Source organism: Oxyura jamaicensis, chromosome 2, assembly GCF_011077185.1.
Source record: "Oxyura jamaicensis isolate SHBP4307 breed ruddy duck chromosome 2, BPBGC_Ojam_1.0, whole genome shotgun sequence".
Classification (NCBI taxonomy): domain Eukaryota; kingdom Metazoa; phylum Chordata; class Aves; order Anseriformes; family Anatidae; genus Oxyura; species Oxyura jamaicensis.
In genome coordinates, this window is record NC_048894.1 from 1552155 (window position 1) to 1577924 (window position 25770).

The window sequence follows — 25770 nt, forward strand, 5'->3', positions numbered from 1 at the left end:
TTTTATTTTATTTTATTTTATTTTATTTTATTTTATTTTATTTTATTTTATTATTTTAATCCTGGGGACCCAGGACTTGCCATACGGCTTGGTGGAGGTTAGAGTTGCTCTGAGTGCTCTTGGGACCAGACTGACACATGTCCAAGCTCAACCTGAGCATAGTGCCTGTTTCACAGAAACACCCAGGCAAACCAGAAATTTCCTATAGGAGAGCCAGAGAAAACTTAAGAGATTTCAAAGATGAGAGAAGTTAATTTTATTTATTTATATTATTATTTATTTATTTAGCCCATTTGCAAGACTGGGAGACAGGCGCGGATTCCTCCTCAGTTACGAGGTTTAGCAGCTGACTTCTCCAGGACCACATGGTGGACTCAGAGAAGGACATTCACAGCAGAAAAGAGGCACTACAGATAGACAATTGAAATTCCTGTGCCTCAGCTCAAAATCTTTAAGCTGGGGAGAATGCCAGCTGATTTGATCTTGTGCGGTAGAGAATACAATTTAATGAGTGAACTTCTGTCTGCCTTTTTCTATTATACCTAGTGAATGACTGCCAGGATCATGAAATACCAATGTAATATAAATCTGTTATTGCACTCGTCTGTTTCATTAAATCATCTGGATGTGGACTTCGTGAGCAAAAGTCCGTTTTAAGTACAGTGCAGAATCTGCCATGCTGCTTGTAGATTCTTTTACAGGTCTACAAATCTCTGGCAGCAGCTATCATGTGAGGCAGTTTGAAGACAATGAACGAAGTTCTGTGATGCATTAAAAAGTTTGTGTCTGTAGCTGAAATATTCTCCTTTGAAACTTGTTTGTGTGGGAATTAGATCGTCTCCAGACATGCTCCAAGTGAGAACAAAGGTACATGATCGGATGTAATTGAGTTATGCAAATATTTTAGGATACAAATGGGAAAGCTAGAGCTGAAAAGTGAATTAGAACTTATATGGTCCCATCCACCTCCCCCTAAAAAAGAAAAAACATAATATATAAATATAAAAGTTTTTATATGTTATGTATATTGTTTATAATATATATTATATATAGATAATTGTTACGCAATAATTATCTATATATAATATATAATAAATTATTGTAATTTATAATTATTAAATTATATAATTATTATGTTATTTTTATATACAAGTTTATATTATATTTTTAAAGAAATTCTACTTAAGAAATAAGAAAATAATAAGTAAGGATAAGCTTATTACTCCATTAACATGAGAATCTAGAAGAATAAAATCATTATTAATGATTTGCATAAAAAGCCCATGCTTTTCTATAAATATATATATATATATTTTTTTTTCTAGAGGAGTGGAGGAGGGGATAAGGTAAGAAGAGAGACAAGTAAGCAATTGCTCAATAGGTTAGATATGTTCAGTCCAGCTGCCCATGGTACAGTTGCCCGGTGAACGCTGAAGAATTAGCCGGAGCAGTCTATGTACCGTACGTGATTGCAGCTCTGAGAGCTTATTAGGGAGGGAAGGGAAACCCCAGGGGGCTGGAGGAAGGCAGAGATATGGCTCGTCTTCATGCAGAGGCAGACAGGGTGGTCAAGGAAGGGGCAGATGGAGTTGCTCAACTTTGGAAGATACCGGAATGAATTAATCAGAAATTCATAAGCACTTAAGTACTTCTGTGGTGATGGAAAACAACCACTATGGATCTGTCAAGAAGAAATCCCATCAAACCAATGTACTTTCAGTTTTGACAGTATAATGGGAGCAGGGAGGAAGAGGAGACTGTGTTGTGTCTTGGTTCTGACACAGCATTTGGCACTGTCTCGTATGATCCCATCATAAGCAAACTAGTATTAATTTTCCCTCTGCTAGATGGACATCGGGTGTCTGACTCTGAGCCGGTCATCCTGAGGCAGATAAAGAGGAGTGTCCAGAGGTGATTCATCTCACCCATCTTGGCCACCAAACTTTAGGTGGAAAACATTGTGCTCTGCAGGTGCCCATTTCTCTCCCCTGACTTTAAAGATAGCCTTGGGTTACTGGCTCAGCGTTTTTCATCTGTCTTTTAGACACCCAACTTAAGGCAGAAGAATCTTACTCAGAGTTTAAATTTATGATCTTTTCTTTCTTTCTTTCTTTCTTTCTTTCTTTCTTTCTTTCTTTCTTTCTTTCTTTCTTTCTTTCTTTCTTTCTTTCTTTCTTTCTTTCTTTCTTTCTTTCTTTCTTTCTTTCTTCCTTCCTTCCTTCCTTCCTTCCTTCCTTCCTTCCTTCCTTCCTTCCTTCCTTCCTTCCTTCCTTCCTTCCTTCCTTCCTTCCTTCCTTCCTTCCTTCCTTCCTTCCTTCTTTTTCTTTTACAAAAGTAAAACTCAAACTTTCTTATTACAATCACTCTTGAAAAGGTTATTTACTGAATTGTAGTGGTGCTCAGCCAATTAATTAATAGATGCCCAGATGTTCTGAAGCTTTCTGCTGAATGAGGCACATCACAGCTGGGGAACCGGCCCTTGTGGTGTCTTGTTTTGCCATTAGGCAAAGGAAGGTGCCAAGAAGCAGGGAGCCAGTTTACCCAGAAGCAGGTGAATTGGTGGTGTGGACCAGGAACAGAAACCTGGTTTTTCAGGTTTCCACCGACTAGAAGCATGTCTGCATAATCAGTTTTGATGAAGCTATATCTCCAGCCAAAACCGACCCATCCCTCTTGAATTTCTGATTGCCTAGCATTTACTGCAGTGTTTCCTTCATATTTTTTCAATCAGATTTCTGCCCAGGCTTCAAAGTTAGAGACATCATTCATCTGATATACTCTTATTGTCTGCTAGTTGGAAAGGAGAGTGATCTGATGGATAAAATATGCATTAGGCTCCTTTAGCGAAAATAAATCTAACCATTCCCAAATCATTGCTAGATCATTAATATTTTAACTGAAAAAAAAAAGACTTTTTAAAAATTATTTATTTTCTGGCTTTGTGCAAGTGCACACACCTGTCACCAGGGTAGGATTTTCCAAAAGAGAAATTGCACGCTCCTTTTTGATCTCTTCAGGACTACAAGTGGTTTGGAAAGCATCTGCTGGACAGCTTTCTGGGCTGTTTCCTTCTGCTAATGAGAGAGCGGCTTATTTTATTTGCCTTTTGTGTCTTTCAGTTGTTCCTATTGTTTCAAGCTGGGGTTAGTAAAAGTAAGTTCTAAGTAACAAACAGCCTCCAACACTCCCCTATCCCCATCCATGCCAATGCACTATTTTATTGCATTTGTAGCTTTTCCATTTTTGCCTGAGGAGTCCTTCTGACAGCATTCATGACTCTGCTAAACAAGGAAACTGAACAGGGGACTGGTTAGTGTCTCTTACACAAAAGCTGGGCAAAATACGTTGCAACAGTAGGCAGAGGGATGTATGAGCTTTTCAGCCATCTACGTTATTAAGCCAAGCTTCTGAGTCGATTCCCATGAGAGTTAGATGCCCTGTAAAGCTGCAGTGGAAATACTTGAATGTGTGTCTTTGCATGTGCTTTTCTTCCTGTGTGCAGAACCTAAAATGAGTCACATTTCTTGGTAAAAGTCAAGGAAGACCCTATTCCCCATAATAAAAGACAGCCTAGAGAAAACTATATGCTCAGGCTGTTTGTTGTTGTTTTTGTTGGTTGTTTCTTTTCTCTTTTTTTTTCCTTTTTTTTTCTTTTTCTTTTTTTTTTATTTTCCTTTTTCTTTTTCTTTTTTCTTTTTCTTTTTCTTTTTCTTTTTTTTTTCTTTTCCTTTTTCTTTTTCTTTTTCTTTTCCTTTTCATTTTTCTTTTCCTTTTTCTTTTCTTTTTTTTTTTTGGTTTTTGTTTTTGTTTTTCTTTTCCTTTTTCTTTTTCTTTTCTTTTCTTTTCTTTTCTTTTCTTTTCTTTTCTTTTCTTTTTTTTTTTCCCTTTTCTTTCTTTTTCTTTTAATATAAGGATTTGAACCTGAACATCTCATGGGTACCTTAACTGGTTATGTCAGGAGTTCAGGTCACCGATTCTAAACAAAACGTCCTCACCATCCAGCAGCGCCTTCTCCAAACTGATGCATTTGCACCAATTTCTTCCATTTCAAAAAGACAATATTGTTTTTAATAAAGAAATTTCAAACATTTTATCAGAAATGTTCTAAACAAACACCAATCATGTACCCATAGTAATCTAAGCCTTAAGAGGATCAGATGATACATCACCTTTCGTGAATATAAGAAGTAATTAGTTAGAATAATTAGTAATCAGTTAGAAAGGTAAGATTTTACAATAAATTATTTTGTTGACAAATGTGCTATCCTGCAAATGTTACTTTGGTATTTTCTATTGTTCCCAGAGTTCTTGGTTTAAAATTTGTTGTTACTTTTAAAAGCTTTTACTAAAAATCACTCCGGTTGCAGAACAATTCCTGAACGTTTTGGCATGACGAAAATAGGCTTTGATAAGAAAGTTGTGGAAACTTTCTACTTCCATTTAGTGGAAATAGAAAAGTTACAAAATAATTAATGAGAAACAGAAAAAAAAAAAATGTGTATGAAATCATTTCTTTTTGGAAAATATTTCGTTCAAACTTGATACTATTTTTACACCTTTGATCTGTGGAGTAGGATATCTCTTAAACATACTTTCTTTATATTGTACTGGGAGTCAGCCTCATGCCCCTTTAGCTTGCTCTACACTTCCACAGACAGTGTTCCTAAAGACATTCTATAAAATACTCCAAAATACAGTATGGTTACACCCCATAAACCTTTTTTCTTCCTTTTTTTTTTTTTTTTTTTTTTTTTTTTTCTTTGCTTCTTGAGGAAATTGTGGAAGTTGGCTCTTGCACGTTTCAACAATGCTACTCAGCCAAGCATAAGAATAAGGGAGCAGAATGGAAAAAAAAAAAAGAAAGAAAAAAAAAGAAATACACCAGACTTTGGAACATTTATTTGTTGCCAGGATTTTAGGTATTTTCAATTTAGGAACATTTTCCCGCATCTCTATTTAAAACCTTTTCTTAGTTATAAATAAAGCTTGTTTAGCAGAAGTGAGCGGCAAATGACATTTCTTTTGATAGTAAAATTTCCCAATCGAGGATCCTTGCTCTTTCAACGTTGGTGTAGTCAGAAGCAATGAAGTCCTAGCTCCTTTTGAGACGAACTCTTTGGATTGAAGCAGTTCTCACAGAGATGCCTTTGGCAGTGTGTTTTTCTGGATTATTTCTTGATGTGAAGGACTGTGAAAAGACTAAAGTCTTGTATTGGAAGGATCAGACTCTTGTTATGAGAGCATGCTGGTGACTGAGTATTCATTCTTTTTCTCTCATCTCCAGTTTTCTCTTTGTGATCCGAGCTGGGAGACGATCTTCCAGATTCTCAGCTGGTGGAAACTTGTCCTCTGCTGCCTAGGGGCAAAGTAGTATTCTCAGTTTTGGATGGTATGCAGAAAAAAATAAATAAATGTGTTGGGAATAGCTGAGGCAGGATTAATCTCAAGGTAGGGGCATGACCAGATGATGTCCTTAGGTCCCTTTTTCATCAGTTTTTCTATGATTCAGTGATGCTGGACTGCAGGCAGGGAACCTTGTCTGTGGCCAGTCATACAATTTATACATAGACTGGTTCCTCCGAGTGTCGGATTAGAAATTTAATTAAGAAGTAACTGTTCAACTAGAGTAATAGAACATTTCCATTACATTTTCCCCCTCTCTCTGTAGGGCTTTCGCTTGGTCAATTTCTTTCTTATTTTGTTTCTTTATCTTTTTTGGGGGGCTTAGATGGGGAAGTCATCCTTTTTCCTGTCCCAGAACTTGAGCAAGTCATTAAAGTTCCTCAGTCTTGCTTCACTGAAGTGAAGGCTATTTAAAATGTTTAATCTTCTTCAGCACCTCTGTGGTGGCAGGACGTCCTGTTGGTGACATTTTACCACGTCTGAGAGGGTCTGTGGAAGAACCAGGATGGCCAGCTCTGGCTGGAGGCTGAACCAGTCCATTAAAAGCTGTTTGCAGTATCCCGGATGGTTCCTGGTCTGGATCTAGTGATCTAAGCAGTGTAAAATCTTCTGGTTTCACTTTTCCAGGATGTGATTAATTCATGTATCAGAAAGTAGGTGAAAGAATTGAAGTGGGAACTGAAACAAACTGCAGGTGTCACAGGAAACAGGACTTAGTAAGCCAACTAGTTAAAATCTTATCTCCCAATAAATGGAAATGAATCAATGCTTATTAATTCCAGAGCAGCCAAGAAAAGAAGGATTTTTGCGCTTTGCTCTGCCGGGAGGAGAAAAATGGAGTTCCTGGCTATCTGAGTCTACAAAGAGACAAATGGCCTATTCTGTTGAAGCATGGTGAGGAAGGGAACTGACCACAACAGAGTCGCATAATTACAGATTAGACATTGCTTTCTGTCACCTCTGAATCAAATTCTCTCTCTACTTGTCTAGAACAGGTCTGGTTCATTTCTTATCTTAAACAGTGGCCATTCACACCAGGAGCAGGATTCACCTTTCGAAATGTAGGCATTTAGTGTTTTTTGAGATAACTTTGTGCTATCCAATATATCCACGCAGAGCTGGAAGATTGGACACTGGATTTAAGGGAGACCCCTGGCTGTCTGGAGAGCAGATCCCTTGAGGCACTGCAATTGCAATGATCCCTGTTCAAAGTGCTGAATCCCTCCAGTACTGGAATATTGGTCCTCCAGTGAGATGGCAGCTGTTTGTAGTGGAGGGGTCTAGATGATCAGAGTTACAGAAGCCAGTGCTGTATCCCATTATTATAAACACGGAGTCACAGAAAATTCTGAACTGTATTGGCAGACCAATCCTATTGTCTGAACTCAGGCCATTTCGGGCAGCAAAGAAAGGAAAACAAAAAATGCTACGCATCATTGGAGAAAAAGCCCTGCCAAAGAACCGCGTCCACAGGGATCATGGCAGAAAGAGGGACTCAAAGCAACATCTTCCATGTGGCAGTAGCTCGATTCAATGGGTAAATGAAAGGGATGCATTTCATCAGTCTTCTGTTGATGTCAATCTCGTGTATTGAGATGAAAAGTTGACCTTTCTAAACTGAAATGTTTCCCTCCAGGAAAGTTTAAATATTTTGACTTTGTTCCAGTTTGAGAGGAAAACAAACATCGAAATATCAGAGTCTTCTTGTGCAAGAGCAGTGTCATTGCCCCATGTGCTGTGCAGTTGCATTTATTACTTTGTTCATTGCATCTGATTTTTATTTTTTTATTTTTTATTTTTTTTTCCAGTGGAAAGTTTTAAATGGAAATGATTGAGGTTGGTTTTGAAGACTGGCACAAGGAACATACTTCTCTGGGATTTCTTCTCTTCCCCTCCTCCTTTTCCAAGTAAAGTGATAAATTGAAGCATGTATAGATTCCACAAGCACGTGTCTAGACCTCATGTGCACATGAGCATGCATTTGTATGCAGTCATGCACATGCAGTGGCAAGAAGATAATGAAGACAAACAAAGCATCCTCTGTGCCAAACAGTGGCAGTAGGGAAAAGGGAATAGTGAATAACCTAATAACACTATGCCAGAAATGTGAGAGAAAAATATCCAAAAAGGGAAAAGGGAGAGCTGATTGCTGCAAGTGCAACTCTCAGAGAGAAACAGATCATTAGCTGAGAGTTAGGAGACTTCCTGGAGTACAGTAAATAATATAATAATTGTCCAACATGACAACAATATTCATCTTCTTAATTTCAGCCATTTAAAGATACATTTCTAGGATATCTCAGATGCTTATCTTTATGTGGGATTGAAAGCCAATATAGTCTTCTTTCTTGAATGACTCTAGAGGAAGCCTAGAGGTTTACTTTAAATTAGACAACTCAATTTCACATGGCTAAAGTTAGGTGAAATTGATCCTTTTTTTTTTTTTTTTTTTTTTTTTTTTTTCCTATCCATCCCCTGCTGCTGTTCAGACTCCAGTCGAAGACACTGTATACTCATTAACTCCAAGAGAGTTTCTAGTGAGCTAATAAAGGAAGGAATTTATGATTTCAGAAAAAGGATAAACATCAAGATCCTTGCTCCCAACAAATAGCCTTGGAAAAGAAAAAAAAAAAAAAAGAAAAAAAAAAAAGAAAAAAACAGAAAGCAGGCTGTGGGGGTTGGGGATATGCTACATAGACAGAAGTCTTGAAATAGAAAGTTGGTCCAACATTTCTGTGAGATGTCAGCAATTTTTAACTGAGCTTTGCCTGGAGATATTCAACTGGTTGGAACTAATCCATTTCCAGAAGAGGTGAATCAGTGTCTAGCAATTCACTAAGACAGTTGCCCAAGTGCTGTTTGCTGAAAATCTGCATTTCATTGCCTTCATGAGGGTAGAGTCCACTGGCACGCACAAGTGCATCCAAGGAGGCAGCCCCAAGGTCTCGTTTGAGCTGGTGAGTACAGGAACTGCGGCTGTCAAGCAGAACATCTCAGCCAGACCATAAACCTTTGTGGGTGTGAGATGAGACACCGGGAGTGGGTGAGGGGTGGGGAAGAAAAAGTGCTGTGCAAACTAGAGAAGAGTTTTGTCACTAAGTGTAAATTGGCCCTGGTTATGCTCCAGCTGCAATAAGAAAGATGGTCTCTGCCCGTCCCAGGGGAGTGAATCCCAAATGAATTTTTTCAGGAATAGTGGGGACAGACACTAAGTTACTTGAATACAAAGCAGCATGCATTTCCTTAGGTGTTATGTAACAGATTTTCCTGAAATAAGAGGGACCTGGATTAAAATGTAAATAAACCTCTTTTATATTGGTTTTAGTTATGGTCAGAGACTGCAGAGATTTGCCACCAACCTACTGAATGAGTCTGGCAGCAGTTTACCCAAGTCTTTGCCTGCAGAAAGGGATAGTGCATTTATCTTCCTAGGACACAAAGGGTAGCCAAGATCTTAAGCCCCTTGTTTAAGATTTGAATGACATTAAACCCCAAACCCAAGAAAATCCCTCTCTGTGAGACTTCCTGTAGGACAGCTGTTACAGGTGAGATTCAGCTTGCATATTAAGACAGCTAAAATTAGAGATGAGATTCAGCCAAAGCTTCAGACATCCAAAAGTGAGGGTATAGGCCTTGCATAGGGTAATTTCTTCACATGGAATCAGCCACAAGTGGAAACCTTTTGAAAAGACTCTGATCAGGTCTGAGACAGCCACAGCATTCCCAGAAGTGGAAGAGAAGACATTATGTTGGTTAATAGCATTAAAGGCAACAAGGTGAGTAGTCTTTTTGGACTTTTTTTCACTGATGTGGTACTACTCAAACACAAAGATTAGGCTATGTAACCTATGGTTACGTGCCTGAAGTGAGTGTTCTAGGCTCCCTCTAGGGTCAGTGGAGAGAGGCAGGCATTTCCAGAAGGTGACTTGGTGAGGCACCATTCTTTTGAGAAACCTTTGAGGTAGTCTGAATCATCTGCAGAGAGGAGAAACTTACGTTTTAGACAACCAATGTTCAGTTCAATGAATGCCATGTGTCACTTCCCCTGAAGTCTGTTTTGTTTTATAAGCCACTTTTAATTTAATCTAATTTTTAGCCCAGTTTCATAAAGCTATGACTACGTATTAGAAAACCCTATCAAAGCCAAATAAACAAGCGAAGCCCCACTATTCTGTAATATTTGTGTTGAACTTCCCAGCATAATGCCTATTTTGTCCTTTGTTACCCAGTGAGTTAACCTGTGGACATCATCCATCCTCCTCAAAGCTGAGGCTGTTATGTGATAGTGGACAATGAGGCCTTTATTTTCTCAAAACTCATCAGAGAGGGTTTCTGCTTCTGGAGACTCTGGGTAGATTATGGTTCCTGAATACCTAGCATGGCATTCTCTGTACCCTACCTGAGAGGAACACCTGTATTCATGTCATAAATGCGATTCATTATTTAAAGATGAAACTCACTGGCAGGATTGACTAAGGCAAGCATGCTACCCTGATGCCACTCTTAACCTACTCTTTATATAAATCAGTTTAGCTCCTGTTGCTGTATGATTTTAGAGGAATCTCCTTCTGACTTCTAATTTTCTAGGGATGGGCCCCTTTGTGACAAGGGCACTGGTCTGCGTTCAGAAAATGCTCTAGTTTCATTGCTGAATGTCATATTTGGATTGACTACTTGGGTACGCAAAGTAGTTGTGCCATTTCTTTCCCCTTGCCTGAATAAGGGTCCAACAGGCTGGGTAATATAGATTGGCCAGATCATTGATTCCTTGACCTTAGATTTCACAATATTTCACATCTGTTATATTGGGCTTTACTGACTTCTCTTGTAGTAAGCAGGATTTAAATCACTTCAATTTAATCATTTCTGACTGTCATCTAGTCTTAACCAGTTTTTTAGGTATTGCACCTGGGATTTGTTCACCACAGAGACCTACCCTACTCGGTGCTGAACTGCTCTCTAGAGAAGCTGATCTCTCACCGTGGACTCTAGAGGGAGCCTGGATGACTGCTTTAGAGTAGATATGCAATTTCTAGATAGCTAACGTGAAGTGATACAAATCCTGGCATGTCTGTTTTCTATCTAGCAGCTGGTATTGCATTTCACTATCTCAGCAAAATGCAGCATTCGGTCTTGGAAGCTGTGCACTTCTAGTTGTATTTTACTTTTGTGAGATGCTGCTATAAAACAGTAGGTACCATAGGTGAAACCCAATGATAATAGGGACCTTTATACACTGATGAAAGACTTCTACGGCCATTACTTTGCTGATGAATACAAGAAATTATGGAAGCTGTGGTAAATATTGCTATTTTGCAGTAGTAAGGGACAATTCCTTAGATCATTAATGAATGCAAGAAAAAATATGTATTGATCATATTTAGTTCCATCCTTCCACATCAGATTAATCAAGGTGATTATGGTTATTTTATAATATTATACTTAATTTTAGCACAGATTTGTTTTGCCCCTGTCATTGTCTATCTGTCTGTCAGGGCTCTCACTCGCTGTGTCAGTAACTTTTGAACCTGTTGCTCAATTTTAAATAAATTTAACAGAAGGGTGAAAGTTCTGTAAATACCACATTACTGCAAGCTTTGCTGAAATACATTGCTCTGCGGAGAGGAAAAATTTCAGAAAAGAACCACTCCCACGGAGAGGTTGCAGAGTGAAATCCTCACCAAAGAAACAGTAAGGATGGAACTGCAGGAAACAAAAGGTTGTAAGTTCTGATGTCCATAGAACGGCTTTTCTTTTCGTTCTTTTAAAGAAGAAATTGTTTCTCTACATCTGTCCCAAAGTTGAATAAGATTCATTTATTATGTAGGATGAGTAAACTGTAATTACGCCATTATATTATGGTCTGCTGAGTGTGAGTGGACAAATCCATGTTTAGAAACATGTTATTAAAAACAAACAAACAAACAAAACAAAAGAACCCCCAAATCCCAGTCTTATAGTAAAATTTGCTTATGCACATTTTTAGTATTTTTTGTTAGCGGTTACCAACTTTCGCAATGTTGATTTCAGCAACACAAGGTCACCCAGAGGGAAGTTATGAGCAAATGTTATTGGAAGACTCTTGAGAAAACTCAAATGTAGAAGGGTTCCTTGACAAGGAGATTGTTGTAAGAGGGAAGAGAAGGAAGGGAAAGGGGAGAGAAAAGTAAAAGAAAGAGGTAAAAGGGAAAGAAACAGTTTTCTGGACTATATCCGAATTTCTTGACACTGATCTCTATTTACTTATTTATTTATATTTTACTTTCTTGAAGCTTACATAGGAAATAACAACAGTAGGGGCTGGGAAGAAAGTGTATGATATGACCAGGTTTGCTGTTGACACCCTGCTAGTAAATTCATTCAGGCTAAAGAAAGCTCTAACAAAGCTGAGAACTATGTTACAACAGCACCTCACCGAGAACAATGTGTTTTTCTCAACACTGCAGTTATAGTAAGATTTATGGCTCCTACTCCAAGAGTTTAGCTTCTTAGCAAATGAGTCAGGCAAAAAAATGTCTTGCTCACAGATGGTGAGCAGAGTCATGGAGAAATTAAGTGACTTGATGGGGGTCATAAAAACAGACTGTTATAGGGCTGGGAAGTGATCCCAAACCCTTTAAATCCTTGCCTGATGACTTAAAATAAGGTTGTCAATGAATTTTAGCTCTGTGCAAGTAGGGTGCCGAGTTTAAGTCAGTTATCTGGATTCCTTTTTTTTTTTTTTTTTTTTTTTTCCCCCTACATCAAAGAGTGAACAGCTCCAGATGTTTTGTTTCACCCAGCACAGTTGTCTGCCTTCAGGTGGGACTATCAGGCTTGGACTGATGCTCCTTTGGCTCCTATTTGCAGATTAATACTAAAAAGATTTGAGCAGTATGCCACACACAAAAAGGAAGCCGTGTTTGCCTTAGAATGACTTCTTGCCACAGTACAATCTCTTTTTACATGTTAGTCACTATATAAGCACTGTTGGACAGCCAAATCACTCATACAAGCACTGTGGACAGCCTATTGCAGCTGAATTATTAATGCCTTCATAGACATAATCTCAATTTACTTAAAGTCCCTATATGCTAAGCATTCATACAATCGTTTAAGTTGGAAAAGACCCAAAAAATCAAGTCAAACCATCACAAATGGTGACAAATTCCGTCACCAAACCATATCCCTAAGGACCACATCCACACATCTCTTGGATACCTTCAGGGATGGCAGCTCTACCACACTCCTGGACAGCCTGTTCCAATCTCAAACCACTCTTGCCATGAAGAAATGCTTTCTGCAATAGTTTTGAAATCAGTATTGGCTGCCTGTTACCAGCAGAGATGAACTCACACTCACACTTCCCTCTAAGCCCTTCTGTTCCAACATTTTGGCCAAGCCATTGCACTTGTGTTGAACCAGGATGGAAAGCTGATACAGAATAAAAGTAATTACATTCTCTTGGGCTTATTTTAACCCAAGAGGCTTCCCGAAGCAGTGTATATGTTGGTCTCAGAAATGTGTGTGGCATTACTTGCCATGGCATGGAGGGTCAGGAATGAGCAGCCAGGTGAGCAGAAGGAGGGTGAGACCACCTCTTTGGCAGTGGTGCAATTTATGCTTCAACAGAATGGGAAGCCCAAGAAATACATCTTTGCTGATAGAATCTAAGTGTTTTTCAACCTACAGAGAAAGTTAGTGCTTGTGTTGCACACACAAGTACAAGTATTTGCATAATGCTCAGTGGAAAATTTCAACCAAAGAGCAAACAAAGAATCTGTGTTACACTGAAAAAGAGACTTTTGTGTGTGTGTCTGGACATCTCATCCTCCTCACCATGAACATCAAGTCACCAGGCAAAGAAAACCTTCCATTCCATGCCCTCTGAGAGGATAAAGCAGTGGGAGCTGCAGGATTTGGTATCACTTGTATAAAGTCAGAGTTATTCTCTAATTCGATTATTTATGTGTCAATTGTTTGAGGGTAGGAAGAACGCACAGGAGTCACCATTGCATGATTGGAAGGTAAATACAAGGTAATCAAGGTTGAGGGAGAGGTTAATTTGGGGATTATTTTTTCTCTGCTAAATGACTTTCTTTAGAATTTTTATCGGCTTTAGGCAAATGATTTATCTAACTTTAGCTGCAGACAAGGTGAGCATCTAGCCACGCAAGCTTCTTCAACAGCTGGTAGATATATTAGACTGCATTTCATCCCCAGCATCTTATGCACTTACTTTGATATGGGGAAATTTGCCTTCTGAAAGTGCTGACATCCTTCTTCATTGCTGGAGGATGTAATTCTATTGGAACACATTTAACTTTTTGATGACTACTGGTAAGGAAATGCACCGAGTCTAACTGGAATGGAGTTATTTTTCTTCATACCAGCCTGTATGGTGCTGTGTTTTAGATTTGTCACCAAAATAATGCTGATAACACACTAAAATAGCTAAAATATTGCTAGTGTTTGCACATCATCAAGGTCTTGCCTGTTCTGCACTCTGACCCCTGCCAGTAAATAGACTGGGAGCGTGGAAGAAGCTGGGAGGGGACACAACCAAGCAGACGACCCAAACTAACCAAAATGTTATTCCATGCCATCTTGCTCAGCACCAAAACAGAGAGGAGGGAGGGTTAGGGAGGTTAGCCATCATTTTGCTTGGGAACTGGCTGGCCATCAGTCTACCCATGGGAGGTAATGAGTTACAACCTTTGCATCACTTATTTTATTTTCTTTCTCTCTTTTTCCACTTGTTCATTTATTTTATAAAAACATTTAACTCGTTTTCTTGCTTTTACTCTTTCCCCCCAGTCCCATTAGGATGGAGGGAGGGGGCAAAGTGAGTGAGCAGCCGTTGTGCTTAACTGGCTTCTGGGATTAACCCACAACACGGAGATAAACTGGTTGTTAACATCCAAGTTACTTCATAGGTAAAACAGGCATTTCAGAGGATAAAACAAAGCTGCTTTCTTAAGAATTTGTGTTTGAACATTCCTCCCAATCTTCCATGACACTTCCATTAGGAAAGAGTTAGTCAGTGGTGGGTTAGTCCAAGTTATTTCCATGCTGAATGGCTTGACTGTAAGAGCTGGTGAGGCAGTACCTACGTACTGATCAACTAGATGTTTTACTACTAAACGTATGCATAATGAATGAATTCAACCCATCCATCTTGCTGTGGGCACTGATTCATACATTTTCCTCTGCTCAGCTACTGATTGTCATGAACTGTGAAGAACCTCAGTATTTCTGAGACTCCCAGCCCCCTTTCAGTTGAAATTGGCAGGGAGTTTGCAACATTATTAAGGAAAGAACCTGCCAACAAATGAGAAACAAACTAAAAGACATAAATTTTATGTTTTTTTTTTTTTTTTTTTTTTTTTTTTTTTCCCAGGAAATTAGTTTAATAATGAAGTCTGTTTTTTTAAAAGAAGGAGAAGGGAAGAGAAGGGAAAGGAAGGGGAGGGAAGGGAACAAGAGCCTGGAGTGTATTCCAAACCAGTTTTATCTTATCTGGAAACTTACCTTAAAGATAAATGAGTGCTTACTGCCTATATAAGGCAGATATAAAAAATTTAGGTGGTATAATTTAACATGCTATATATATATCAACAGATTATCCTTAGAACTCCTAAGGTCATTAAGCTGATTTTTTAATTTTATTTATTTATTTATTTATTTATTTTTTTCCTGCAGTGTAGTATCGATATGATGGCTTTCATATCAAAATATGAACATTTTTGGCCAGAGCAAGCTTTCTGTGAGTCTCATTTTTGTTTGCAGATAGAGGGTGACACAAATATTTGAATTATATGTTTGAAATTATCCCAGCACCACATTTCGCAACATAAACAAAGGACCAAAGACTTCAGCTGAAATAAAAGTGATTTGGATTCAAGACCAGGAAAGGTTTCTAACAAAAAGATAATGAAATGAAAAAAAATGATCATCTGGAGAGGAGTACATAGCTCCTGTCCCTGGAGGCTTTTAGTAACAGAGAGATAGAAACAGTGGGAATGGTTTAACAGACTTGGCCTTCATTTAGTGATGACCATGAGATCTCTGAGGGTCCCTTCTAACCTAATTTTGTAGGAAACAGGATTTGATATCTTATGGGAAAAAAAAAAAAAAGAAAAAAAAAGAAAAAAAAAGTCTTGGCTAACATGAGCTGATAATCTGAGTAAACAAGCTGTATTGTAGGAGACATAGCTCCAGAGTCTCTTGACAGGCTTTTTGCATAAGGACGTTAAGAAGAATAAAATAATAGTGATTTTCAGTCTTTTGGAAATGATGTAGAAGATCTTCTATGGATGCTTTAGATGGAATTTTCTTTCCTTTAGATGGATCCTGTTTTGTTATTATCAGAGATATTTTCTCAAGATGAGATTTAAGGGGACTTCAAATAGCAGTAGACACCAAATTTCCGTCACCAGAACTGTGCTCCAGGAGTGAGAGTGCTGGCTCAGCTAGTCCAATCTGCCTCCCCTTGTGGACAAGAAAGAAACCTCAGAAAATGACGTGTTTAAAAACTCAGCAGAGACTGTTAAAAAGAGATGAAAGCAGAGACCACTTTTAGCCACTAGAAAGGGCACTGCATACCAAAGAGCAGGCCTGGTTTAGACCTTCAAACATGATTCTCCTTTGAAGTTCAACTTTATGAAAAAGTAATTAGCAGAGATGGAGAGATGAGGAGATAGCATGTGACTTTATAGCAGCAACCCTTGTCCCTTTTCACCCCACTCCCATATCACCGTAGGGTAACCCTGTGGAAGCCAAACACTGAAAGCTGATTTAAAAAAAAAAAACAACAACTGTTTTTCCATCCACCTTAGTTCATTGAGTTCGAAGGAAGGAGAGCACACAGACCTGTATGTCTTGGTTTGGATTTCAATGAACCTTCACCTGTGAGGCCATTTCAAAATGTATGGGCTTGGACTACAGGTAAAGAATGAACTCATCACTGTTTTAGGAAAAGATATCAACCCTCCTGTTTTTGTGCATAAGCCACCCTTCTAGGCAGCTAAGGGGTTACATTTTCTGGGGGACATGTCAGAGCTTCTCAAATCCAAGGACGGTTGCGCCTTCTATGAAGTAAATGTTCTGGGAGGCTAGCTGAACCATTAGGTACATGGTCACTTGAACTTCAAGTGGTTCTTCACCATACATCAACTGAATTGAGTTTGGTTTTGTCAATGCTCTTTCCATGTACGAAATTCATAGCATCATAGCATCATAGAATCATAGAATGGCTTGGGTTTGAAGGGATCTTCTCATCTGGTTCCAACCCCTCTACCATAGGCAGGGATGCCACCCACTAGATCAGGTTGCCCAAAGCCTCATCCAACCTCCAGGGATGGGGTATCCACAGCTTCTCTGGGTAACCTGTTCCAGTGCCTCACTACCCTTACAGTGAAGAATTCTTCGTAATGTCTGATCTAAATCTATCTTCTTTTAGTTTAAGACCATTCCCTCTCGTCCTAGCATTATATACACAAGTAAAGAGTCCTTCTCCATCCTTTTTATAAGCCCCCTTTAAGTACTCAAAGGCTGCAATGATGTCTCCCTGGAGCCTTCTCTTCTCCAGGCTGAATATCCCCAGCTCTCTCAGCCTTTCTTCATAGGAGAGGTGTTCCAGCCCCCTGAGCATCTTCTGGACTCCACATCTTTCTTGTGCTGGGGGCTCCAGACCTGGATGCAGCACTCCAGGTGGGGCCTCAAGAGGGCAGAGTAGAGGGGGACAATCACCTCCATTGACTTCCCACTCCTCTGTTGATGCAGCCCCAGATGCAGTTGGTTTTCTGGGCTGCAAGCACACACTGCTGGCTCATGTTGAGCCTTTTGTCCACCAGAACCCCCAAGTCTCTCTCCTCAGGGATGCTCTCAATGAGTTCTTCTTCCAGTCTGTACTCTTCTGGGATTACAATTCAATACAATTAGAGGAGAACAGAACAAAACAGAACAGAATAGAACAGAACAGAACAGAGTAGAGTAGAGTAGAGTAGAGTAGAGTAGAGTAGAGTAGAGTAGAGTAGAGTAGAGTAGAGTAGAATAGAGTACAATACAATACAATATTTCAGTTGGAAGTGACTTACAAAGATCTACAAGTCCAACTGCCAAGTTAGAATAGCATGTACTAAAACTGCTATTTTCATCCTCTGTCATCCAGGGGAGCTGAGAGGGCATGCCTAAATGGTTGCTACCACCAGTAGCATCAGCACGAAACTCACCTCATCTTGTCAGTCTGTGATAGTTTGTGGGTCTGTGAGACAGGTCATGCGTCTGACATTAAATGACAAATTCTATTGAGATGAGTTGAAGGACAGGGTTGTACAAGACATTTAGGACTATGACTTCTGATTACATTCACTGAGAATCACTCCCGCTGCTGTCCTGGGAATTGCATAGCAAGCATGTAGAATAATCAGTGCACTGCCATAAGTGATATGCAAGCTTTACTTAAGCTTTCCACCAGTAGTGTCATTTTTTTTGTCTGTTTTATTTTATTTTATTTTGTTTATTATTGTTATTATTTATTTGATTGTTTTCCAGCTCCTTGCTGTCATATTGTAACTTGCCTTAGCCGTAAAGCAAAGAACCATATATGCAGGTTGCAATTTCAGGCAATATTACAAGTAGTTGTTTGACGGATATGATCATCAGCATGTGTTTCTGTCTGGCCAGCATCTGCAGTGTTGTGACTAGTGTCCAGGCTGCCTTAGCTGCAAAGCTGTTACAATATTATGACAGTTTCCAAATCCTGAGGTACTTGTGAAATGCTAGGAAGTTTATGGCCTACAGCGTCCCCTTCCCTGCTGAGCAGGATGGAAAAGAAAGAGCTCAGTTGCCTTATCAGAAATGAATGAATGGATGGTCTGTTATTAGCTACAGGTCCCAAAGGCTAGAAGCAGTTAACAGCCAGCAAACTCCTGCCATGAATATGGTAATGACTAATGCCCCAGGGATTTTTTTTTCTTCTCTTTAAATGGAGGTTAATCGTGCAGAACTGAAATACTTTCCTCCGTGCTCCTACTCTGATTGTACAGACAAGGGTGAAAAAAACAAAAAGGTTCAGTGGAACTCCATTTAAGGGGACTGGGGCAATCTCCTTAAAAACTTTTAAAAATACATCTCTTTTATATTTTCTTTTCATTTGGAAAGAACTCTGTCTTGACCACCTGAGCCCTGAGGCAGGAGGCTTTGCAATATCTGGGGGACCCCACAGGAGGGATGAGCATATTGCACGGGGCTTAGCTCCAGGCCCTCTATGGAGAAGGACAGCAACAAATGCAAGGGCCCAGTGGGTCTCAAAATGTGCAGATTTACTGAGGAAGCTGGAAAAACATCCTTCTCCCTTTGCCTTTGGTATGAGGATGAACAGTCCTGGGTGTGAGCTAAAGGGTGGAGGAGTGCAATACCTGCCTGTCAGGGGGCAGAGGAGAGTTTGGAGGGTGGGATGGAGGTGGTGGGGACTGAGGACACAAGGTCATCTTATCCCTGCTCTCCACTCCTTGCTCCATGATGGCTGTTAGCCCTGCTTTCTGCTTGACTTAAAGCATTATCCTCCCTGCTTAAAGTCCCTGCTGGATCAACACTTGCTTCAAACTTCTTTCTCAAAGATGCATTGGAGTGCCGAGCTCTTTGCCATTCACAAACACCAAGGAAAGCTTCCCCAGCATTATTATATTTTAATGGGAAAATCGGCCTGTTAGAGAAGCTGCTTTCAGTCCCTTTGGCCCAAAACATAGAGGTCAGCTGCTGAAGCTGAACTGTGATCTGTTAGTTGTAATAAGCAGTTTCTCTGCTGGCAGATACGCCTTGCATAATGTCAAGCACATTGTGGGCTCATAAAGCATGCACTCTGACCAACTGTGATCATAAAGTATCTTGGCGCATTTGGCACACATGTATCATGTTTTATCTTTTTAATTAGCATCTCCCCAGCCCCTCATCCCTCACTCCTCCCAGCCCCAACAAACCCCAAAACATTGGGATTGCAGCAACATAATCCTTCTATTGGAAACCTACTCTAAAATGTATGCCAACACCCTTGAGGCAAAAAAATCCAGAAAGTCAAAGAAGAAAATGTTTATCTCATCATTTTGGCATCACGGAAAGGGAAACTTCCTCTGTCATGTTCACTAGTGAGTAAAGACCATCTGGAGGGCTTGTGTTATTTCAAATCTAAACAACTCCTCCTCTGTTACACTAATTGCATTAATTGAAGGATAATTGTAAAAATAAGCTGTAGAAAGAAAGCATGGAGTGAAATTCACCTCAGAAAGTGTTTTCCAATCTTTCTAGTAGCAGTGAGGGCAGGCTGTGCAAGAACAAGGACTCTGGCTCAGCTGGAGTTTGCTGGATGTCTTCACTGAGCTGCTCTCTGTTCACACACCCAAACACTTCGTGAAGCACGATCTTAGCAAGCTCCATCCAGACTTCATTAGATGCCCCCCTACTCATCCTGCTGTCCTATTGCCCTTTTGTTAGGGGATCACTTTTGTCATGGACTACCAAGAGGATGTGGAAAATAAAGAAAATTTATTCTGTTTGTCATTCCATTCAGTGTTTCAATGTTCCTGTTAAAGGAAAAAAGCAGTTATTTTTAGTTCAGTTACAACGATTCTAACACAGTCAAAATTACGTATTTTCTCCTAATTCTTGTTAATAATACAACTACAGTTATATTATTATACACCAACTTTCTACTATTTATCCCTTTCTTGTGCTTCTCTTTTCCATGTACCATTACAGCAAATGATCGGCTCGCCAAGGTGTTCATCTGAAGAGTGCAATGTTGTCTGTGTGTTTCTTCCCCCTAGGCTTAGTTCACTAAGGATTGCTTTTCACATATTTCAAGAAGTTTACTGATAATACATTTTTTCTGATTGCCCTAAAAATATTCATAGAACGATTCTTTCATTTGTTCTTCCATGTACACAGAACGGTTTCGTTTAGGCTGAAGGCACAGAGATCTGCAAATGTAAGCAAACTTTATGTTAAAAAACACCTTAAAATAGATGATTTACTAGTACAAACCCTAAACCACAGGGTAGTCAATGAACACCTGGCCAGTAGGTAATTTTCCCATTGTGGCTAGGACAAATTAGACAAGGGTCATCAGAATTTAAAGCAAGTTGCAAGCACAGGAAAGGTTTCTTAAATAATTTTGCAAATATAAATGAAACGAAGACAAAAATACATTAAAATCCAGAGAAACCCAGACAAAGCCTGAGAAGTCCAGAGTAACATACTCTTTTGTTTTTGACTGCAGTTAAATGTTGCACATTCTGGAGTTTTCCTTCCAGAAGATATTTTTTTTCCCCAAGAATTAAATGATCTTTGAAAGGAGATCCAGTAGCAGAACCATCTGCTTAACTGGAGTCATGTGGAAATGCTCCACTGACTTCAATGAAGGTCTTTCTGCCAGTGCAACCTGGCAGTCTGTGGAGGTTTTATCAACAGCTCCCATATTATAAAGACCTTTTTATACTTGTTCTGTTCTAGTTTTTATAAGCATAAAACTGTAGTCAGTAGACTGATCACAGTGCATTCATGCTCCAGAATAATGTCTCAGAAGAGACACCAGCTGGAAATTGCATGTAGCTACTGAATCAAGATGACAGGGGTTTGCTGAGCTGTTGTCAGCAGAGAATTGTAGCAGCCTCATTCATACGAGACGTCAAGCTACAGCTACTTTCCCACTGCTTTCAGTGAGAGCTAAACATGCTCAGTACCCTGCAAAATTAGACCATACGAATCTTGCATTCATTTTCTCCTGGCAGGATTTGCTCAGCACATCGTGTTTCAGTCCCAGCACCATGCCTTGGCTTTTCCAGGATAATCTAGGATTTGCTTCATCAACCATTTTCATTCCTGCTCTGCTGACCAGACTGTGTGTGCCGTTCTTTCTATACTGGTAAGCTTGGAAATGAAATATTGGAGAATTACAGACTTCTTGTTGCTGGATAAGCTTAAAGGAATTACTTTGTCTTTAAAAAGCAAGAATGACAATGAATTCAACCGAATGGGAATTTACTTTTTTAGGGCCAGATTACTCAGAGGAGAAGATGGAGAGAGAAATGAAAGAGAAATGGAGAAGGGAGAGAAGGGGATCCTGTGAAGGTCCTGAGCTCATCTGAAAACACAGTCAAGACCTAAGTGCATCAGTGAAATCTAAGCTTCCTCTGAAAGGCAATTGGATCTCCTGGGCAGATAGAAAAGTAAAGAGTCTGTGGAAAATTTGGACTCCAAATACTCCGGTTAATGGGAACCTCACTGGTTTCAGTTTTTCATTGAGTATTTGGCTCACTGGAGGATCACAGATGATGCCAACTCCATTGAGCAGATTTTTTATTTTATTTTATTTTTTCTGGGGAAGGCAGCAAGAGGTTTGGACAGGTAACTCAGGACAGGTAATCTCAAAGAGGCACATTTGTCCATGCACTTTGAGGATATTAAGCTGCAAGGAAAGAAAAAAAATTATATAAATTGCTCAAGAAAAGGAAAAAAATAGTCAAACTCTCCACAAGATTGTGCTTTGGAAATTAATATTTAAAGACAGGTGCAAAAAACTTTCAGTTTTCTCTTCTGAATGCTGAGCAAATCCAGATCATTCTGTGATTCTCTGATCATGTAATTTTCTTTCTCCTTTGTACACAAGTTCCTTGAAATGCGTAACCTGAAACTAAACATGACAATTCAGCTGAGGTGTGAGGTGGTTCTTGCCAGTGTTGCAGTGTTGCCCTGTGTACCAGAAGAAAAATACCATGAACTCTCCTAAGGCTAAAGCTAGAGCTGAAGCCATCCAGTGATGTGCAAGTTTTTGTTCTGAAATTGTCAAACTGACACTGAACTCATGATCCTGCACAATTCCTGGCATCTTCCAGAAGAAACACGAGAAACTTCTGCTCTAGCCAAAGCCATTGAATATGTAAAAATATTTGGAATATCCATCTGCTGCAATAATAAGGCTCGTATACATCATGCAACATTGGTTTTGCCTTATATAGCTTGCTGCCAATGTGAATAAAGAAATATTCTCAACATTTGGTAGCAGCCAAGCTATTACAGGAACAAGGAACATGAATGGAACTGAAATGAGGTAATGTCACTTCTAATGATCCTGTGGTAGACAGATTGCAACACAAGACATTTCAAAAAGAGAAAACAGGAAAGATTAGATCCTGAGCTGAATATTTCTGCAGTAGGAAACCTTACTTTTTAAAGCAGTGCCTTACAAAGCAGGGTAGCTGGTCACATTTGAAAATGACTAGTAAACAAAGGCTGAATAGAGAATTAAGAGATACTGTAAGTTAGAGCGGTTCAAAGCTTAATGTTTTGATTTCAAAGCAAAATAAGAAACTAAAACCAAAACAGATCTGGTTCAGATGAAACAAAGATTGCATATTTTTATTTTTATTTTTGTCGTAAATGAAGACCCTGAAAATACTGTTTCACATTAATTGGAAACATCTAGTTGGACTGAAATGAATGCAAAGTTCACTTCAGAACTTGCCATGGTTAGACTGGATGTTTAACTTCTAAGCTTGCTCAAAGGAAGGTATAATGAATCCCACGTTTACTGGCACTGGACAAAGAAATAAGGTGTGTTTTTCAAGTTCAGCGCAATCAAATTTTACTGCTGTAGATAATTCATATCAGTAGGTGTGGCTGCAACCTGATTTAAAGAAGGGGGTGAATATATAACCATACTGTCCTGTTCTCATCACATGGCACTGGAAAGGGCACCTAGGATCCCTGTAGTTCCACCTCTGAAAACCTGTGCAAAAATATGGGTATATGCATCATCCAGCAAGCATGCAGAGAGGCTGCTGCATTTAAGGTGTGTTGGACCTGGTCTACACATGGATCTTCATGCAACCAGCACCAATTGTCCTGCAGAGCATAGGATGGACATCCAGCCACTGTTGCTGAATATTCAGAAGCCATGAGCATATCTACTTGTCTGGAATAAGCAAAGTGTGGCACAGAGAAATAGAATGGAAGTAGATCAGACCCCTCTAAAAATACCCTCTCTTGGCAAAATCCTACCTGGAGAAGCACTGCCAATTCCAGACACCTTAATAAGGAATGCGACATATTCATTGCTACAGTATTTTATTTTACATTTGGCTTTTCCCAGATGAACTGCAGTTCAGTTCTCTTTCACAGCTAAAATTTAACTGTTCTTGCAGTAAAGCAGCTTTTTAAAAAATCTTGTTGGAAGGGGTAGAGGGTGGTGGAAAGTAGTTTAAAAATTAATAGAGGTACTTTTTTTCTTAATTGAACTATAAATGCTATTTTAATGAGCATCCTGTAATGTGAAAACCTAGACAGGAATTCATCAAGAATACTGAGAACCAGCCACAGTATCACAAAATGGTCCATTCTCAGAATAAATATAAAATGCAACTCATATTTCCTGTGGGTGGTGGTTTCATAATTCACAGAACTACCAACAGTTTTGCCTTCCTCCAGTTTCTCAATACTCTGGACAACTTTTCAGTGTATTAGTGAGAAAGAGAATCTTTCAAGCAAAACATTCCCAGTAGTAAGTTTACCACTTGGCTCAGTTATTCCAGCATGACTCCATCCCTTCACATGATGTGGTGCTATAGTTTCTTTTGTTGTTGATTCTGTTTCTTTTGTTTCTTTCTTTCTTTTTTTCCCCTCACATATTCATAAAGCATAACATAAATCAGGTAAATCACACCTAGAAGAGCTCGTTTCCCACCACTGACAATAAAAACAGTAGCAATGAGCCATGATCATGATGCATGAATCTGGAGCTGAATCCCAGTGGTGCTATCTAAAGTGAGGAGTGGTGACTCAGCTATTGATTTGGACAACATGAATTCTGACACTTATTTAGTTTTTGCCTCACGGCTTCTCTGATGTAACATGAGCCGTATAAGCTGTCTGTAGTATACAGCCACATCGGAGGTTCTAATCCCTCAAGACCACCTTTTTGATGCATTCCAGGTTCTTTTGCAGAGATATGCAACAAAGTCCTTTAATGCATCAGGTTTTTCTACCTTTTTTTTTGGGCGCATTTCTAGTCCTGGACAATAGAGACAGGGTAAAGCAGATAAGGATGGGAATAATCAATAGAGAACTGGAAGCATGCTGTTCCCAAGTTTTCTGTATGTCTGGAAAAATTGAAATTCATAATAAAAGCTATATAAATTAGTGCTGAGACTGCACTAATATCACAAATTGGTGTTCTCAAGAGTCCTCTGTTACAGGCTGATGGGCAGGTAGCATATGTGTGTAGATAAATGGATTTATGCATTCTCTCTTTCAACTCTATCAGTAAAAATGTGGTCAAAATGGGAACAGAGAAGACATTCTCAAAGCCAGTTACATGTCCAGGTCCACTAGAACAGAGGAGATAGCCTTGTTATTTCAATGACATCTTGAAAGCTTCATATATCTCAGAAAATTCTGAGCTGTGTCTTTCTCTTTACTGTGTCTGCACAGGTAGATAAAACTGATCAAAGACAGGGGCACAAAGAGATCCAGAGACATGACAAGGATTTACATCTGGGTCTGCTGAGCTGGAGACTGGGCTCTTCTGCACCCTCCTCTGCAGGGATCAAGAATGTACTTAAAGTCAGATAAATAAATCTCCATCTATGTTAGTAAAATAAGATGTGAAGCAGGTGGCAGAAATTGACCAAAATTTATTTTGCTTGATGGTTAAATACAAGAATTACTTAACCAAATTCAGATAACATGGCTGTTATTTCTGATGTATAGATCTCCATAAGTCTTATCCAAACAAAGAGCTAGGGGCTATATCTCTCCCAGATGTCAGCCGAATGCTCTCAAAACCCTGCGTTAGATGTAGGAAGTTACTTTGTGACTCCATATCACCTAGACTGGAACAAAACTGCACCAGTCACTCAAAATTGCCTTCTGACTTCCAACCTAAGTTTATGCTGGGTCAATCTTTAACCTCTCTTCCTGTGCCAATAATGACTTTCAGCATAAATGAATAACTTCTTTCCTGGTGGGAGTTCTCTCCTGTATTTGTATTCCCACTCAAGGTTCACTTTGCTGGGCTAAGCATGATGTGTTAGCACACCCTTGTTTTGTTCTTGTGTCCTTGTCTCCTGGTTGTGCACTCAGTTTACATACTGTTTTGCTCTGGGATGGCTAATCAGTTATTTGGCTGGGTCACTGCACCCTGAGATTCAAACCATGCCCCTTGGTATGGAAACAATAGGGCATTCGTTCATGTGCACTCAAAGATAATATATTCATAGCTTTAATCACCCCTGACAAAACAAACCATCCCGGCCCACAGTCATCCCAGGAGCTTTTCCATGCTGCTATTTTTGTAACCCGTTCATCTTTCCTGTTTGTGGGTTGGTAGGGCTG

General features: G+C 39.4%; 1 long non-coding RNA gene across 4 annotated transcripts in view; it reads left to right on the forward strand.

Annotated features, from left to right (window-relative positions):
- Positions 1-25350, forward strand: part of LOC118161460 — a 29238-nt gene extending 3888 nt beyond the window's left edge. The window contains exons 3-5 of one of the 4 annotated variants that reach the window (XR_004748039.1): positions 6488-9179; positions 21433-22489; positions 24868-25350. This is a non-coding gene — a long non-coding RNA (uncharacterized LOC118161460). Of the gene's footprint in view, positions 1-6487; positions 9180-21432; positions 24237-24867 lie in introns of those variants that run through there. The other 3 variants (XR_004748040.1, XR_004748038.1, XR_004748041.1) reach the window with 3 other exon arrangements.
- The last annotated feature ends 420 nt before the right edge of the window (positions 25351-25770 follow it).